Source organism: Vulpes vulpes, chromosome 16, assembly GCF_048418805.1.
Source record: "Vulpes vulpes isolate BD-2025 chromosome 16, VulVul3, whole genome shotgun sequence".
NCBI lineage: Eukaryota > Metazoa > Chordata > Mammalia > Carnivora > Canidae > Vulpes > Vulpes vulpes.
In genome coordinates, this window is record NC_132795.1 from 65531617 (window position 1) to 65552616 (window position 21000).

Genomic DNA, 21000 nt, shown 5'->3' on the forward strand with positions numbered 1-21000 from the left:
AAGATAGAGATGGAAGATATATTCACGCATTGAAAAACAAAGCCCATGGAACCCTCCAACCATTAGCCTCCCCATATAAGCCAGCACGTGTATTTATTTCAACAGGATCACACTGTGTTTGCATGTATCACAACCATGTTAAGCAATGATAGGAATTCAACTTGTGAATCCTATATTGTTTCTCATAAAAGAGAAAAAGATGTCATAACGATGGATCTTCTTCATTTAAGAAATGCCTTTTAAAGGTAGAATTTCTCAAGGTTAATTTAAAATCTAATGTGCCACTGAGATTATAATGGGAATGGCAAATGCTGCTTGGCTTATTGTACTAGGCACACAAAACCCTCTTATAGCATGCTCAATTAGAAGAAGTTATGTGACTGTAAAATAGAGTTTAAAGCAGTACAACAGGAGCTTCAGCCAAGGAACTGGCAGGAGGAATGATGGCTTTTATAATCATGGAATTATGTTATCTTTCTATCTATAAGTATACAGATAAACCATTACTTCAAAGTACATTTTATCTTTGGAAATTATTTCTTCTAGGTTAAAATATCCTTGAAATTTCATTTAATTGTCAATTTAAGGTAAATGTTTAAAAAAAATTGGGGATGCCTGGGTGATGCAGTGGTTGAGCGTCTGCCTTCGGCTCTGGGCATAATCCCGGGATACTGCCATCGAGTCCTGCATCAGGCTCCCCACAGGAAGCCCGCTTCTCCCTCTGCCTGTGTATTTCATGAATAAATAAATAAAATATTTTTTTAAAAAAAATTAAAATTAAAAACACAAAATTATTTATTTTTGTGAATGAAAATGAACAAAAAGTTTATTTCTGAAAATAATGATAGTACTCCTTGGTTCAAGAGAAATGATAAATTTTGTAAGGGGAAAATGAGTTTGAAGGATCAGGCTTACAAGAGTAGTCTGATTTGGGAGTTTTACAAAGAGAAAAAATGACAGGTACAGACACGATGTGTCTTTGTGTTTTATCTTGTTCATTTGTCCACACAATGGAGAGTTAAAGAAGAGTGTGCAGTATATGAAAGAAGGCCTCCTTCGTAGTAATCAGACTGATGGAAAAATGAAAAGAACTATATACATACTGATATAAGACTTTGAGGAAAAATTACTTTTAAGAAATATCAGTAAGTGGCAAACCCTTTGTACAACTAAGATTACAAAAACCATATTGCAAATATAAGAATCACATGATTCTAGTACAAATATGAGGTTTTAGCTCTCATTTGGCCTGGATTTGAAACTTGTTAAATTGATAAGTATCATATTAGCTGAGAAAAGAAAAATGACATACGGACAACACAATATGGCAAAGAGCTACAACCTGTTTGCTGAATTGCGGGAAGTCTTCTAAATTTTGGAACTGATTCTTCAAATTTCAGAAACCCTGGGAAGGATCCCTCCCCTTCCTTTCTACAAATTCCTTACCATCAATGCTCACCGTTAGGAACTGTGAAAGTTCAAGGTTTGACCCACTTTGCAAGCAAACAAATAGCTCAACACAATCTTATGGCTGATAGAAGAAGGCATAAAACTCTTGGATCAGAAACAATGATTCATTATTCACAGCATAGCAAGTGGCATAAGCATCAATCTATTGACCTCTGTCCCCAGAGCCCTGATTCTCATAGGACAATGTGAAGAGACTCAAGTCATATCTGCATTTGTAATGGGATGCATCGCAGGAAACCTGAGCTGAGGGAATCCAGATGTTTTATAACAGGCACAAAGCCTGTCTGAGCTTTGTCCCAGAGGGAGACATTGTCATGCTTACTTGACAGTAAACAAGCCTATTATTTTCTCAGAGGAACATATTGTCTCTATCTTGTAAGGATATTCACCACACAAACATTCTTGAAAAGACAGTCAATGCCTTTGTTTTCAAGATGCCAAAATGTGAGAATCCCATGAAGAATTGTCTCCCAACACTTACTTAAAGATTTCCCATAATAAAAAAGAAAACACTTCACTGGTCCCTTTTCTCCTTCAGCTGCTACACCATCACTATCTTTTCTTCCACAGCTAAGTGTCTCAAAGCATTGGCACTTGCTCACAATTCAGTTACACGTCATTGTGACTTTCACTGTGACTCCTGCTCCAAGGGACCCTTTGCCATTCTCATTCAACCTGTCTGTACTCTCAGCAATGTTCATGCTCATGATATCCTTTCCTTCCTGAAGCTCTCTCTTGCCCTGGCTTTCCTGAAATCACATGGCTATCCTTTCCTCTTATGTCTCTTCATATGCCTTCCTTGTTTTGTATACTAATTCTTCCTCTCCTTCACATTAGATTTTGGATTTCCTCTAATGCTAGGACTTCTCTTGTGGATCAATACTCTGTACCTAGATGTTTTATCAACTATCACATCATCATCATTGTCTGGATGGTGTTTCTTCCTACATCTTCATCTCTAAACTAAATCCCTCCTTTGAGTTGAGCATACTCAATTGCCCTCTTGGCTTTGCCACTGTGCAACTTTAACCAATTAAAACTTGAACCCAAGAGCTTTCTTCTACAAGTATTTCCTGCCTCCAACAAGCTTCACCTTTGGTGAACAAAATCAACCCCTTCACTGTTCAGATTAGGAAAGAGGCATCTCTCCTGTGAGATACTTTATTTCCATCCACTGGAAAATTTTCATAATACACTAACTTTGTTAGAATGAGACACTCTCTCCACCAGCTGGAAAACTGTTGTTATAAAAATAGGAATCCATGCCGTTGGTGGTATAAATGGCACCCCTTTGAAGCAACACCATCATTCATTCACAGCACAACCTCTAAAGCATCACTGGTCGCCCTAATGGACTGAAATATAGATGATTTCTCTGTTAGGAAATACTGCGACATTGTATCCAAGCATTGGTTCTGCATGTTTACTTGACGGAATGAAATAATTAACCCTACTATAAGATATGTTCATGTTTTTATTTTTGAAGAAGAATATAAGAAATACAGGGCATTGTTAAAATCATGCCCTTGAAATCTTCTGGAAGCGAAAAGGAGCAGCAGCTGACATTCTTTTCACTGTGAAATTCATAGGGTAGAAAATGAGAGGTCTCAGAGAAGCAGGTTTTCATTTTCTCTCTTTTCCCTGCCTGACTCTTTAAAATGTAAATCTTGACAGTGCCAACACAAAGCTGCTTCTAAAAAATAAAATAAAAAGAGAGAAGGCCTGTAATTTTCCAGCTTGAAAGAGCAATAAACAAATTGCTATGATGATGCAGCTGTACAAATGCTGATTAAAAAGACAACTTCAGAGAGAGAAGAGCAATATGCAAAATGATTATTAACACTAGAGGCCTCAAGATCATTTGATAAATCATAGCTCAAATCAAAGTGCTTTCCTGTAACTCCTAGCTGTATGTACTTGAGTCTTTAAGAAATATTAAAATGTAAATCTTATCATGCTTTTCTAGCTTCTGCCTCTGTGTCTTAAATACCATGGGACTTATTTTAAGAAATGTGGACTTTATCAGTTAAGCGATGCCATCTTTGGAAATTTTTATCAATTCAAGTTTGTCAAAGACCCTGAAATTATATTCATATCCCATTCCTTTAAAATTGTAATGCATCACTGATTACCATCTATGGTAACATTAGGTATGCAACAGTATTTTATGAACATGTATGATATCATTTAAATAATGTTAGTATTATGTATTATGAAATACAACCATCAAACACTATACATTGTAGCTCATCTGCAGAAATTTGCTGATTTACTCTTGATTTTGTTCAATTGCCACATTCAAGCTGGCCCTTTGCAAATATAGAAAATTATTTGAGGCAGTCTAAAATTATCCACCACAGCCATATGCTGACACGTCCATTCTGACATTGACTTAGCCTGTCTACTTCAAAATGAAGAAATAATAGCTCAGTAAAAATAGGGGAGTGCCCTACAATTAAAATTTCAACAGTATATCTGCTAAGAATTTAATTGTGAGACAAAAGGAGAGAAATAAGTGAAGAAGAGCCTGTGACCACCATCTTGTGGTAAGTTCGTGATAAGGTAGCCTCTCATAATAGTTCTTTGTTATACACATAGAACTAATGAAAAAACTATCAAGAACTTCTTTTTTTTTTTTTTCTATCAAGAACTTCTAATCAGTACCCACACTACCCAACTTCAAGAATTACTGAAAAGCTACAATAATCAAGAAGATTTGATATTATTGAAAAAGGCCAAGAGGCCAACAGAACACAACAGAGAGCCTGGAAACAGGCCCATTGATGAGTAATAGTCAACTGATTTTTGACAGAGGTGCACAGGCAATAGAATGGAGAGAGGATTATTTTTTTAACAAGACAAGGTGCTGGAACACCTGGCCATCTACAGGCTAAAATGAAAAAAAAAAAAAAAATCTAGACTCAGACCTTACACCTTTCACAAGAATCAACTCAAAGTGGATCAGAGACCTGAATAACGAATGCAATATTATGCAACTTCTAGAAAATAACATCAGAGAAAATCTAAGTGACCTTGAGTTCAGCAATGACTTTTTAGTTACAACACTAAAGCACAATCCAAGAAAGAATAAAACAGATACATTGGATTTTTTTCAAAATAAAAATATACTCTGTTTCCTTCAAGAAACAGGAGCAACTTCATACTTTAAAAGTTTACTTAGGCATTGGCATTGCTTGCAGAATCTACCAAAAAAAACCTCCCAGAAAACAAAAACTGTGCTCATGCTGACTGTCTCTGCTTGCTGCTTACCAATGTCACCAGCCATGTACTCATGTGGGCAGTTTTAAGGACCTCATAGTCAACTCGGGATATCCCTACATGGATAATCTGTTTTTTCATTCTTTTCTAATTCTCTTTGAAAAGGCTCAAACTTTGTCCTCTGGCTCTCTGAAGCCAGAGCTTCTGGTGAAATTCCACCTTCCTCACTAGCATGTGCCGGTGGGATCTGAGCTGGATGTCCTCCGTTTCTCCCTGCCCAGATTCTCCTGTCCAGCCTTCTCCACCGGGATCTGTGGCCCAGACAGCTGACCTGAACGGACGGCAGGAGTGGGCTCCCTGGTCTTCAAGCTCCAGCATTTCTGCCATTTGGGGGTGCTGGCAGAAGGCAGAAGAAAGGAGAATGAGCTTAATTCATTTGTTCTCTACATATGTCCCTCTACTGAAGGCCACAGTGCCTGTCAGATGGTCCTTTCCATACAGCTATCTTCCCAGGTTCTGGAAAAACTTCTGCTTGCTCTCTATTGATAGCTTTGGGGTACCACACTATTCCTCACTGATTTCTTTTTTAATTTTTCATTGGGTAAAATATACATAACACAAAATGTACATCTTAACCTTTTATGAATGTAAAGCTCTGTGGCATTACATACAGTCACACTGTTGTATAACCAACGCCACCATGCATCCCCAGGCTCCTTTCATCCCACAAAACCAAAACTCTTGCTCTGCCCCTAGAGTCTGGCCGCTACTATTCTATTTTCCATATCCAGTAACTGAATCCAGTTACTCCAGGTACCTTTTATCAGTAAAATCAAACAATATTTATCCTTTTGTGTCAGGTTTTTTCACATACCATGATGTCCTCAAGATTCATCCATATTGCAGGCTGCGTCAGAATTTCCTTCCTTTTTAAATCTGAATAATATTCCAGGATATGTCTATACCACATTTTGTTTATCCATTCAGCTATCAATGGACACTTGAGTTGCTTCCACTTCTTGGCTATTGTAAAAAAGAGCCTTGCGGATTTCTCAAACCCAGCCTATGTCTTTGAGAACAAGTCCTGTATTAAACCCTCCTCAGTTACCCAGCAAGTGAGCCATCTGTTTTCTGCTGGGACCCTGACTGATGCAGAAGCCACGCCAGCCAAGTCAGCCTGCCTGAAGAGAAACAAGGAGAGAGGCTTTACAAGGTACAAGGAAATCTCAATTCAGAAACACGTCAATGGATTGATCGACATAGCCAAATCAACAAGATGAAATGTAATATGAATAAAAGTAAAGCTCTTACTTTATGTTACAACATTAGTTACACATCAACAACTCAATAGCATTTCACTCAAAAAAAAAAAAAGAAAGAAAAGAAGAAAAGCTTTGGGAATTTCTGGAGAGCAGTGGTTCTCAATGGGGGTGATTCTCCCATGGAGGAGATATCTGGCAATGTCTGGAGACAATGCTAGTCACTACCAGGTGCTACTGGCATGCAGCAAGTAGAGACTGAGGATGCCATTAAAAAATTCTGAAATGCATAGATCAGTCACCCACAGTAAAGAATTATTTGGCCCCAAATGTGTATAATGCCAGAGATGAAAAGCCTTTCCCTAAAGTATGAAATAAATTCAGAACTAAGAAGGCAGAAGTTTTCAACCTGATGATGAGAACCAACTTTGCTTTTATAGATGCCCAGCAAGGGGGCAGACTCCATCATACAGCTACACTGGGAAGCAATGCAGAAGAAGCAGGGACCAGGAGAAGGTGAGAGGCTGGGGAGAGATCTGGGGGCTGGGGGTTGAGGGACAGCTGATAGCTCTTCCAACTCTGGGATTTCCTACTGCTTTTACATTGGCCAGCCACCATGAAGAGATCCTTGGGTTGAAGATCAGTAATTATTTGCAAAGCCTTAAGAATATACAGATATTTCCAACATCTTATTATAAAGTTTTCATACTTACAGAAAATTTGGAAGAGTTTTACAGTGAGCACTTAATACCTCGCTTGGGTTCTACATTCAAATACTTTTTAAGAAAGGTCATTTCTTGTTAACTTTTTCACATTTTCCTGCTGAAAAAGTGAAATGTCAATGGCTAGGTAGACTTTTAAATGATGCAGTTGGTCATGTTCCTTCGAGGAAATGGAGTATGACCATTTTTCTTGACATGGAAATTTTACTCAGATGATACATGTGACATATTTGTGCTTACAAAACTCAGTTCTTGGATTTTTTTAAATGGTGTATTTTTGAGGGCCTGTAGTGCCTCCTCATTCTTTTAAAATTCATCAGAGTTAAGAATATCAAATACAGAGTTAGCCCTATAAATACACATCCAAAGCACAGCTCCTTATCTAAAAGGAAACCCAGGATCAGCAAATTCTGATTCCATGCTTACCCCTCACCAACACTCCATCACTGGTCAGCCAAGTTTTGATAATAACTAAAGCTATGGTCACAATCAGTAGCATTATTGTCTTTGTTCTTTAGCAGTTCAATAACATTTTGTGTCTTCAGAGAGCAATACAATCAGCATTTCTCCTCGTCATTCAAGAGAATAATCTAACTGTATTGCATCTTTCCTCTGGAATGTAGAACCACAATGACTGCTAATTCCAGATCCTAAGGGACATTCAGAAAACATTTTTAGGTCTTTCTTCCAAAAGAAAGCAATCTTAAGAAATATGTACTTTGCAATTAAAGGTTTCTAAAAGGAAGAACAGTGTACATACTCAAGGCTATTAGGAGATTTTGCAGAGATAAATTTAAATGTAGCCTTAGCTTGTAGGATGCATTTGGATTGGTTCCACACATATATATTTTAGAATGCAGTTCTTACATGGGGCTTTTCATCTCCTTCTCTTTAGATCCAAATCCCTATCTTCAGAAATATTGAACATTCATGTCTGAAAGAGATTTGTGTTAGCCAAACTCTTCCTCCTCCTTCCCATGCCCTTTGCCCTCACCCCACAATTTTGTCAGGCCAGCCACTACAGCACTGGTGTTAAAAACACTGACAGTGGATACATTCCATAAACAAAAAGGTCAGATTCAAGGGGCAAACTCAATGGGGTTGATGGCTCAAGGTCAGGTTCAATTTACTGAATGATGCAAAGGTCAGCACTTCAAAAACCTGACACCTCAGGGGAACTTCCACAGAAAAGTATGATGGAAGAGCCCTGTGCCCATACTTAAAGAAGCAGAAGCCAAGCACAACAGTAACCAGAGCTGATGGAGTCAGCTGAATGAAAGGGCAGAGGAATTTCCTCACCTTCCAGAGCTCTAGCTCCACAGATCAAATTAGAACATTTTTGGAGAAGAGCTTAGACTCAAGAATATCATTTTATGTGCCCCAACTACTATAATCTTAAAGCCATTTCATAAAAACATGTGAAGGCTTATTGACAAGTTAATTGTATCCCACAGTAAAAAAAAAAAATCAATCTTGGAATACATCACAACAGTAACTGAATGAAAATTATCCTTTCCACCTATGGTTGGGAAGAGGGATGAAGCCAAGCTAATGCAGCTTCGTTGGATCTGCATACAGAAGGCTGCTGGGAGGAAACAGGGAAGAACTTCATCATGCCTGGATGGCAATCTACTGCTTCTCAGGCAGCCTGTCATTGGAACTGATGGATGGTTTGAGTGAAAATAAACAGGAGATACATTGGTCCATCATTAATAATTTGTACACTCAAAGTAATTTGCATTAGAGAACACTTCACCCTCTTCTTTGGCATCTTACATCTTCCCTAGACTTCCTTTTTAAGATTTTATTTATTTATTTGAGATGGAGAGAGAGAGAGAAGAGCAGGCAGCAGGGAGAATCTCCAGTAGACTCTGCACTGAGCACAGAGCCCAATGCCAGGCTCGATCCTACAACCTTGAGATCATGACCTGAGCAGAAATCAAGTCTCATGCTCAACTGACTGAGCCACTCCAGTGCCCCACATCTTCCCTGGACTTTCAAAGATCTGTGAACCTTATAGATATTTCAGAAGTTATTTTATGCCCCTTTCCCAATGATGTGCATCTTCTCCAATTTAATGTAGCTATACATAGGTAGGCTTAAAAATTGAGTGGATTTTAATATGTATTAAATATCTATTTACGCACATTTGTGTGTGTATAACGTATAGGGAACTACAAGTATGCTCTGCAGCAGACTGAATTTGAATTAACTGGGCTTCTTCAGAATACATTGCTTCTAATTCTTACATTAATGTTGATTGTCTATTTCTAGTACTTATGTTTTTAACATACTTTTGAGAAAAAAAATCAACATGAATGGCATTTAACTGGGATGTTTGTCTATTGACATTTACAATTTTATATTCATTAAGAGAAAATGCTACGTGGAAATTACATAATGGAATTTGGTAACATAATCAGTCCAAGGTCTATATGTATCGAATTGAACTTGCTTATGTGAATTATCATATTTTCAATTCCAACTCTAAAGTCTACTTGATCGTACTCCATCAGTTATGTGAAAAATAAGTATACAGAGACAATGACCTACAATCAGCTAGTAACATAAAACAACAATGATCTCTACATTGAGTCAACCTGGGGCTTCATTGAATTTTGACTTCCTCAGCATCTCTGTTTTACAGAGAACATGTATATGTTTGTTTAAATACAATACAGATTACAGATATTTGCCAAATACTAAGATTTCATCTTGCAATATCAAATACAAATTTAACAATATAAGTTGCAGTTCTTTTTTTTTTATTTTTTATTTATTCATGAGAGACTCACAGAGAGAGACAGAGACATAGTTAGAAGGAGAAGAAGGCTCCCTGTGGGGAGCCTGATGCAGGACTCAAACCCAGGACCCCAGGATCATGACCTGAGCCAAAGGCAGACGCTCAACCACTTTGCCACCCAGGCATCCCTAAATTTCAGTTCTGAATGGATGTCAAATGCAAGTTGTTGTCTAATATGTAATTCATCCTATAGAATATCCAGTCACCCAGAGAGTCTTTTTTCTCTTTCCTAGGCATGTCTGGGACTAGTATGAATCATCCTGTGGCCATCAGACTACTAGCAACCAAAGTAAAATGGCAAAGATGCTGTATGTGGAATGTTAGTGAAAAGGTAAGCTGGTTAGAACAGATCCACACCTCCTAATGACAAACACAGTATTGAAATGCCAAGCCATGAATCTTCATCAAATGGAAAGTATTCAGAAATATGGAATACATTTGTAGGATTTTGTCTCTTGCCTTGATTTGCGAGGTGGAGCTTCCATTGCTTCTGTCATTATAGTTTTTTATTAATTTTTTAAACATTTCCTGCAGAGTGAGTCTCCCAGCAGAAGTTCCTGTTCATACTATCGGTAGCCTATAACCTTCATAGTCAAGTCTGTTTTCAAATTGCTTTTCCACATTATGATGTTCCTTGACATTTGCAAAAGGTGGCATCAGTTCCCCCTTGCAGGTTTAGGGGCCAAGAGCAACCCAATCGGGGTGCACGGTCACAAGTGTAGAAATATCAGGACCCATGTGGAAAAGAGGAGTTTTGTCCCAGACAGTTAGAGGTAGAAAAACAGAGGAAACCATGTACTGAGCCTGAAGAGCATAGCTGCAAATTTGCTGCTGCTCATCACATCATAAGTATGATCAAAGGGAAAGTCTAAAAGGGAGAAAATCCCCAGAAAGCAAGAAGGAAGGATGAGAATAGGAGGGTTGGTGGTTCTCAGCAAGAAAGTGCTGGTGTTTCTCTACTGTGTGACGTCTGCTGTGAATGTAGCTGCTGAGCAGGCTTACAGAGCCATGTCCATCACTCCATCCAGCAATAAGGAAGGCCCTATGCCGTAAGCTACCCTTGTAAAATGGTTCCAAATAGCTGCCAATTGGTGTCACTGAGCAGCATGCTGGAGGTGTTGGCTTTATGTCTTGTGTCAGCCATCCTCTGCCAGGGTACTGCAGCCTTTCCAGCTGCCCCTCCTTGACCTTCTCAGCAGACATATTCATCAGCTCAATCCAACTGGATCCCAGAGGCTTACTCTTTATTTCCAATATATACAATGCAGGAGTTGCCCAAGGTTGTTGGCATGCAAGTGAAAGCTGGTGAATACCAGGCAAAAAAATAAGGGGCTAATTGATAGCCACCAGGTCCTTGTCCCATTCTTTCTGTCCTTGGAGATCTGGGTTCTGTAGCACCCAGGCAAAGGTAAGCTGCCACACAAAGTGTTAGTCAAGTACAAGGATGAGTTCCTTTGGGCCAAGTTCACATGGGGAACTAAGGAGGGACACTTTTTTGGGTTTCAGGTCACCAACAAAAATATATACTGACCTCCACAGTAATGTTGGACACAGTCCTCCCGAATTCTAGGTGGAGGTGATCCCATTTGACAATGTGACTGTCCCACATGCTTCTCAGCCACGCATGGCATTCTCTCCTCTTTGTTGTCACTAAAGTCTCTGAGAATACCTCCTTATCTGTGTCTGATGGCCTTCTCTACCCCCTGGAAAGTTAGAATTCTGCACCTTACTTGCTGAATTGGTCATATATGCTTATCATGGGCTGGGGAGGCCCTGAGACATCTTCCCAAGGCCCAGGCATGCTGCCACAGTGCACAGTGAGAATGTCAGCCCACCCCTGGCTTCTTGATCTCTGTAACCCCAGTGCCCAGCCTCATGCCCAATTCATGAAACACACTCAATAAATTTAGACTGAAGGAACAATGAGTCAGCTCTCTTTCCAAGAAGTCATTTAATCTTCTCTTATCTCTTGATGCATCATTTTTTTTCTATTTATAAAATGGGAGGATATCACCCAGAAATTTCAAAAAGCAGAGAAAATCTTCATGATGTTTCTAAACCATCAAGTGAGAAGATGATGTAACACATATACAGAGCACCTTTGGACTGTGGACCTTGACCTGTTTCCTTCCAGTAATCTCTTCCTTTCTCTCCTGCAGTGTTATCCCAATCATTCCCCAATTTGAAAAGAGTTGTATCTTTCCATGTGCAATTTTCCTTTGTTACAAACACCATGCAGAATGATATCCCTCCCTCAGCAATGGAAGCCTACAAATAAAAAACGGAACCCAAGTTTTATTTAAAATTGTCTCAGTGGATTCTGAATCAACTTGCTGAGTTAGGAAGAGAAAACAAATATTTCTACCAGTCGTATGCTCTGCCATTTTATGGGTACCCATTTCCAGAGGGAGCGCCCATTTGTATCCATTTGACAACTGAAGCCGGCTGTACTTCAAAACCATTGTTGAGAATAACAGAAAGTAAAAATACAGATGTAATCATTACATCAAAAGTAGCTGGGTAGAGAATCTAGAATGAGTTCTCAGAGGAAAAGAAACCCAACAAATTTATCACACATAAAAAGCAAATACCGTATTACTAGGAAAAGGTATTTATTTCTATTCTTCATGAAAACAGGATTTTGTTGAAAGAACAGGAATAGAGAATAGAGGCATTGCCACAAAGCATCTATTCCACAAAAATCAATTCCTCATTAAAATAATAATGGTGCCCATTTGAATATGACTGAAGGTCTGATTTAATACAAATAAAGTGGGGGTGCCTGGGTGGCTCTGTGGGTTCAGTGTCAATTGAATAGGTCATTGCTGAGCAGAGAGCCTGCTTCTCTCTCTGCCTCTGCCCCTTCCCCCTGCTTGTGCTCTCTCATGTTCTCTTTCTCAAATAAATAAAAACTTTTTTAAAAAAAAAAGAATAAACTGAATAAAAGAATAATTTGAATTAACTATAAATTCAATGTGAATCGTTTTGGGGAGAGCTCACGTCAGAGAAAGAAGACCCACGTGCTTTCCAGCCTGTAGGCCTAAAGATCTTAGTTCTGTTCAGAAAGAGGCAGAGGAAAAAAAAAAAAAAGAAAGAAGGAAAGAAAGAAAGAAAGAAAGAAAGAAAGAAAGAAAGAAAGAAAGAAAGAAGCAGAGGAGGAAGCTTGGCATGCTGACAACCTGCTTGAAAAGGTGTCTGCACACAGGACGAGAGGAAAATAAAGCAGGCTCTTCTTTAAAAATGTCTCAAATACTAATTGAAGTGGTTAACACATTCTCTAAAGTCTGAGAGCCCTGCATATGTGAAGTGAAATATTCATTACTATTTGTTTAATGCTCAATTTAATAGATTAATATATTTGACACCACCAAATTTTTTTAAAAACCAATGTTTCTTGAGAATTTACACATTGATGACAAATCTGATGAATCATGTGTCTAAGAATATTCAAAATGATCATACTCGAGTTAGCAAGGCACATACATTCACTCCTTCAAACACCTGAAGCAACAGAAAAAAATAAACATAAATATAATGTCTACAAAACATATCTCTTCACTTATACTCAAAACTGATCCAACCTGTCAACACCATGGATTTACTTAATTTCTCAATTACTTCTGTTACTATTTTGCTTACATTCCTGAGGTTATGGATATACTTATTTTCATATGTTCCCAGTAGTTAAGCAGCAATATTTTGATTCCTCCCTGACACTGCCACCACCTTACCAGATTCTGGGCACAAGGAATTCCTTCTCAGGCCAGAGGCCATTCAGGAAGCTGAGACTCCCAGGGACCAGGAACAATTGCTTCTCTCAAGGGGATACAACTGTGTATGGGACAATTCAACCTACACTTTCTTCTTAGAGATAAACTTCAGGAAGACTTGTTTCTATTGTAGTGGGAATATTTAACATGAGATGGACTCTCCTAACAAATTTTTAACTATACAATCTGGTATCGTTAACTGTAGATACGATACTATACTATCGCGTTCTAGAACCTGTGTAACTGAAAGTGTATACCTAGTGGGTAGTGGGGAGGCCAGGGGATGTTATTCAGTTCAGCCCTTTCCATTATAGCCTTTCTGCATAGGTGTTAGGGTTTTTACCAACACTCCTCACATCTTCCCCTGTAGTGGGTTGAACAGCGGCCCCCCCAAAAGATGCGTCCCAGGGCACCTTGGTGACTTGGCCTCTTACGCATCCAACTCTCAATTTTGGCTCAGATCATGATCTCGGGGTTGGGAGATCAAACGCTGTGTCTGGCTCCGTGCTCAGCATGGAGTCTGCTTGAGATTCTATGTCTCTCTCTTCCCTCCCCTCCCCCTCAGTTTCTCTCTCAAATAAACAACTAAATAAAATCTTTAGGGATCCCTGGGTGGCGCAGCGGTTTGGCGCCTGCCTTTGGCCCAGGGCGTGATCCTGGAGACCCGGGATCGAATCCCACATCGGGCTCCCGGTGCATGGAGCCTGCTTCTCCCTCTGCCTGTGTCTCTGCCTCTCTCTCTCTCTGTGACTATCATAAGTAAATAAAAAAAAAATTAAAATCTTTAATAATTTTTTTTAAAAAGTGTGCTTAGCCTAACTTCTAGAATCTGTTAGCCTGGACTTATTTGGAAAAAAAGTCTGTGCAGATGTGATGAAGTTGAGGATCCTGAGATGAACAAACCATCCTGGATTACTAGGGCAGGTGCTAAATGCAGCAACAAGTATTCTCATAAGAAGCACTTCAGGACAGTTGACAAAAGGAAGAGGAGCAGGTCATGTGACCACAGAGACAGAGTGGAATGATGCAGTCGCAAAGCAGCTGGAGCCACCAGAAGCAGATTTGGAAATCTTCCCTAGAGCCTTAAGTGGGTGCATGGCCGTGGGGACCCCTGGATTTAAGCCCCTGGCCTAGAGAACCGTAGGGAAACAATATTAGTTGTTTCACATCAAGTTGATGGTAAATTTATTACAGCAGCTACAAGAAGCTAACACATGCTCCAAAAGAATTTTTAAAAATATCACTTGGCCTCTTACATAGTCTAGAATCCAATCTTTAGGATGTGTTGCTATCTGTTGTCTACAAATTCTTAAAACTTAAGTATTTCTCCTCTGTATTATATATGAATTAGTAGAACCATACAGAAGTTTCATTTCCTGGTGGGAGAATTCAGTCTGCTCAACTTGTTCACCTCCTGAGGACCTTGAAGTTACTCATTTGGGACCATTGGGCCCCATTTCTATTTGTAGGTGGTCACGTTAGTTAATCCTCTAGTGGAAGGTAACAGCGCTTGCTTTTTCTCAGATTCCTGGGCTCATCTACAGTTCGGAGTATTTATCCTTTCTTACATCTATAAGTAAAAGCAAGGACATGCCCATTCTTTGGATGGACGCACATTTTAACATCAGTTACTGATTAAAACCCATACAGTAATTAAAATCATTTCATTCTATTCATCCTAGTGTTGTGCTACAGCTACCTATCTGTATTATTTTCACCAACTTTTCAGAGTATGATTAGGAATCTATCGTTTTGAGGAACAAAACTTGTTCCTGTTCACCAGAGCCCTACTTAGATTCAAGGCCAATGGATATCCCTCCAAGTTGTTTCTTTTGTACTCCTGGAGCCACTGAAATTTTCCAGATTCATCCTGATTTTTCCCTGCCGCAGACATAGAATTAGCTACTCTGCAAGAATTCGTGGTTCCTTTTGTGGAGAAAAGCCCAGACACTTAAGTCTGGGTGTGGGAGAGTGGGTGGTGGGAAAGTACTCCTGTTATTTTGGGATTGTGCTAATAAAGACAGAAACATACGTCTTGTTGAAGTCCTGTATGTGTTGTGATGTTTCCACACATCTGTCCTCTGTCCGTCCGGTGTTTACCCTCTACCTGCTCTGTTCAGTGGCCCGGAGGCTGGGCTCAAGGGAGGTCATCCTAGGGCTCCCTTACCCTTGGCTTCCAGCTGGCCCTGGTGAATGGGACCGACCAGCAGGAGGACCGAAGGTGGGAGGGGAAAGAGATCAGAGTCTGCCTTTCCTCTCCCCGCTCCGCTTTAGTGCCCCAGTCCCAGCAGAGGCTAGACACTTAGATGACTGCTCTTCCAGGAAGGAAGGGAGACTTGTCCTCCTCTGGCTCTTCAGGCCTCCAGCTGGTAGTAGCTTCCTGCTGCTAAGAGTCTCCCCCACTCTTTGTTGATCCCCTGTATGTTGCTGACACCTCTCCCCACCCTCTAGTTAAAACTTTGGAGTAGATTTTTATTTTCCTGTTGACATGATGAATTAGACTATAACCTAACACGTTATATTCTCATATACCTTAATTTTCTTACTTTACATGTTTCCATGAGCTGCTCAAGTTCACTTCTACAGTGACAGAAACTATGTTTTCATTCTTTATTCCAAAGTGAGACATAACATGTTTTGGAAGAAATGCTACTTTTGAGTTTCCCAGGAAGACACACAAAGAACAAATGGGGCAAATTAGTGACAAACTAAATAGACCCCAAGTAAAGTGGTTTCTCCAGGGTTAGCTGGGCCCCAAGGCTGGCCAGTTGGTTGGTTGGTTGCTTGCTTGCTTGGTCTGTACACCCTAAAAGGCAGTTCCCTGTAGTGTTATTATGTATAATAAAAAGCTTTTATTATTTACAGTAAAACTCCAGAGATTTCCTTTAAGTCCCTGTTTTAGCTGTTCTTCAGTTGGTCCAACCAGTGACCCAGAGGCAGCAGAGAGATCTAAACTGTGGGGAGACTGAGAACTAATTTCTCTTTCTAATGAGATGGGGAGCTGGATCATTTAAAATGAACTTAACTTTTTAGAATATAGATTTATAGAAAATGTGTGAAATTTGTGAATTCCCACATACCCCACATCCAGTTCCCCTTACTATTAACATCTTACATTAATATGGTATGTTTGTCACAAATAATGAATTTTGACACATTATTATTAGCTAGAGTCCATAATTTTCCAGATTTCCTTAATTTTAGCTAATATTCTTTCTCTGCTTCAGGACCCTCTTCAGGAGATGTGATATGTCATTCTTCTTCTTGGGCTTCTCTAGACTGTGACAGCACCTCAGAGTCTCCTTGTTTTGATGATTGAGAGTTTTAAGAAGTACTAGTCAGGTATTTTGTAGATTGGGATTTGTCTGATTTCTCTGTGTGTGTGTGTGTGTGTGTGTGTGTGTGATCAACCTGGAGTTATGTGTTCCAGGGGGAAATACAACAAGGGTGAGTATCCTTTTTAATCATATTCTATCCAGGAAACATATTATCCACATGACTTACAACAGCTGATACTGATACTGATCTTGATCATCTGACTGAGGTGTGCTGGTCAGAGGGCAGGTACCATCTACAGCCCACCCTTGAAGGGAGAGCAGTTACACAAATTATCTGGAATTTTTCTGCATGGAAGATTTGCTCTTCTCCCCAGAAGAACAATTTATTCAATCAATTGTATATATCAATATAAACTCATAGACATTTATACTTTAGTATATAATCTAATATTACTTTGTTTTATTGCTCGCATTGTTCCAGCTTTAGCCATTGTGCATTCTTTCAGTTGGCTCCTCTGTCCCTTTGGCATACGTCCACAATTTGGGGTTTTGGGAAAATTTTAGCACTTTTTGGCACTATAAGATGCTTTAGGCTCATCTTACTTATTTCCTGATCGAGTCTTAGAATCAGCCATTTCTCCAAGGTGGGAAGCTGGATTTTATAAAATAACATTTAGTATAGATAAACTTGAATTCCTTTATTTGTGTTCCAAAAATTCATTGCCCAAATGCAAGGGTATGGAAGAAAGATGCTGAAGGGGCAGGGAAACAACCATGTAATGAGATCTGAAGCTGATCCTTGAAAACTAGTAACTAGACCCTTGAATTTTTTAAGACAGATGGTTTAAAGTCTCTCCCTAGTAATTTCAATGTATGTGCTTCCTCAGGGGCAATTTCTGTTATTCTTTTTTTTTCCTGTGAATGAGTCACACTGTCTTGTCTCTTCACATGTCTCATAAGTATTTTTGTTGTTGGAAACTGAACATTTTGGGATGGGTGGCTCCACAGTTAAGTGTTTGCCTTCAGCTCAGGGCGTGATCCTGGGGTCCTGAGACTGAGTCCTGAATCAAGCTCCCTGCATGGAGCCTGCTTCTCCCTTTGTCTCTGTTTCTGCTTCTCTGTGTGTGTGTGTCTCTCATGAATAAATAAATAAAAACTTAAAAAAAAAAAAAGAAAAGAAAGCAACATTTTGCCTATGATAATGGGCTAACTCTGGATATCAGACTCTCCCTAGACTTTGTTGTTGTTTTGCTATGGGTTGTAGTGGTGTGTTGGTTTAGCAATCTTTCTAAACCATTTTCATAAAAGTTCTCTTGTTTGTCATGTCTCTGAAATCTTTCTTCATTTGGTCAGTTAGTGATCAGTTAACAGTGATTTCCTTAAATACCTGGAGTAAAAGAGACAAAGAAGGAAGGGAAGAAGGAAGGATGGGCAGGGAAAGAAAGGGAAGGAGATAGGTGGAAGGAGGGGAACAGTAGAGGGGAAATGAAGGGGAGGAAGGAGCAGGGAGGGAAGAGGAGAGAGACAACCTTGAAGACAATGTCAACTCTTCAGTGCCTGGAATCCCACACTGAGAATGTGGGCTGCTATCTTGAAGGCCAGCGCCAAGCTGTGGAGGGGTGTCAAGCAACAAGTTAAAATGTCCGGAAGTGTCACCTTTTTTCTTGGTTAGGCGCTTGCTTGGCTACTGTAAGGTTTTAGCAATCTCCCAGAGTTCTGACAACAGTTTATGACAGATTTTTCCAGTTTTCCCCATGTTTGTGGGAAGGAATGAGCCTCGGAGTTTCCTACTTTACCATTTCCATTGATGTCAGTCCTGCACTTAAGGCCTGCATCTTGCAGGCAATAATTTGAGAGAGAAAGTCTCCTTCCTTCTCTTCTACTAAAACACTGAGATCCAACCCAACTCCACCAGCTTTCCAAAACTGCAGTCAAGCCATCCAACCCCACTCCCCTCACCATCTAAATCTCCATCCCAGCATGGAAGAGGCTGGACCAGAGAAAAAGATCAGGGGAATCATGACATCATCTCCTGACCCTCAATACACACAGTAGACCAGAAAAGACAGTTTTCTTATCCATCCACACCACTAAGAGTTTTTGACAGTTCCTTAGAATGTGTTGAAAATTAATATTTATATCATTTATGTTTTGTATGTATAATTCCACTTCTGGAGACTTATCCTAAAGGACAGGTATAAACCAAGATATATGTATAGGGGTGGCTCATCATAACAATACTCATAATAGCAAGTAATTACATACACCTTAAATATGCAACACCCCAGGGAATGCTAAGTGAAGTGTGTGTGCGCGTGCATGTGTGTGTGTGTATGTGTGTGTAGCATGTAAGCTCCATGAGGACAGGGACCAATTTGTTTCATTTCTCATTGTTCCCCATAGTTGACCACAATGCTACACAGAAGTAGTTCCTTAAATATTTGTTGAATAAATCAATGAAAATATTGGAATACTTTACTGCCCATAAAAACAAATTTTAAAAGATATTGATAATTGTTCTGAATATAATTTTAAACAAATAAACAGCAAAATACAAAATTGTAATTGCAATTCTAATTTTTTAAAATCAGTTGGGTAAAAAAAGGCTAGCAGAAAATTAAATATTAACACTGGCTACTTCTAAGTAATAAAATTATGAATGATCTTTATTTTCTTCTTTATTGTTTTGAATTTGAAGATTTTAAAAACAGAGCTAATTATTTTAAAAAAGGAAAAAAGCATCTAAAAACACTGGTGTTTGATGACCTGCCATCAGTGTCTACATTTATTTCCAGATGAAGTGATTCTAGAGCATATTAAAAGATCTATTAGAAAAACTAGCAGTTTTTGCTAGAAAAGCATATTCTTAATTACTGTTGACTTTTTAAGCCTTATTATCCACACATGATTACCTGTAGAAAGAGAGAGAAAATAAAGTAGAGGTGATAGTTTTCAATTAGGTTTCTTTAGATTTCTTTTTTACAAATTTATGGCTTTGGAACTATGTAATTATTTTATATTATGTATTAAACAAGTGTAAACATACTTCAAAAGCACTCCCTAAAAATCAAAAGCAAATGAAGCAAATAAACCTATGTATCAAGCTGGCACCACAACCATTCAGAGAGGAACTATGCTGGAGCTTTAAGACACAAAATTTAAATCATATGTTCCTCATAGGATATTCCTGAAGGACAAAAAGAAAAGCCTAAAACCATTTTCATGGTGGTAGTAGTGTCAGTGTTGTTGTTATGTGTTGTAAGATAAATCAAATATGTATTTAGGTTGGTACTATAAACTGAGATTTTCAACATGGTTGAAGGGAGCCAAGATTAATGAGGGTAAGTAAAAATACCCTGTCATCCAGATTTCAGACTGGAAATACCAATGTAAATTCATGTTCTCTTATCTTTTTTAAAAAAAACTCATATGGAGCACCTGGGTGGTGCACTCAGTTGGGCATCTGACTCTTGGTTTCATCTCAGGTAGTGATCTCAGATTCATGAGATCAAGCCCCACATTGAGCTCCATGCACAACATCAAGTCTGCTTGGGACTCTCTCTCCCTCTCTCGGCCCCTCCCCCTTCTCTCTCTCTCTCTCTCTCTCTCTCTCTCCCTCACGTAAATAAATCTTTCCCAAAAATGCATATAGCATTTCCTAGTTCTCTGCACTGAAAAGGCCTTGAACCAAAGACCAATGTGGTAGCATGACATCTCCAACTGAAGCCTGCAAATAACATTTCTTGCTAAAGAAAGTAGGGCTCATCAAGAAATAGCTCATTCCAATGGACAAGATAAATCTGAAACATCTGGTCATACCAGAAGGCAAGGAAACTGTCAAGGCTTCTAGAGTGTTGTCAAAAAGATTCAGGAATCTACTTAAATAGGTTTCCACTGGCCAAAAATGGAATAATTTGAACATTGACACAGATATTTACAATGGATTGAAATATGTTAAATATGATCAAATCTAGTTTATAATAATTATAAAAAGGAAAAAAACCTCAATTCATTAGTTAACCTCAAATATATGTTTAAGAACCAAGTGATTATTTTAAAATTGATTTTTTAGACCAAGAAGAGAGAGTCAAAAATTATCAGGCCTTTCCTATAAAATCTGTAGATCAGAATAACCCAAGAGTTATCAAGGGGAAGTTTCTTAAATTGTCCCAAATTTAAATAAATAAAGTGTGATAAAATTAGGATATCACATTTTTAAATACTAATGAACCAATAAATTTAAGCAAAGATTATCAATGGCTGATAAACATCACCAACTGTGCCTCCTGAAGGAAATGTGCCATCATGAAGTGGTACAGTCAAAACAAAACAAAGCAAAACAAAACAAAAAAAATCAAACATTAATCTAATCAAACCTCTAGATCTATTTGCCAACTTACAGGAACCATAGGAAATTTAAAATTTCATGGGGTTGAGATAAACGAAATCCAAATTGTGGGAAACCATATGAACTATCCA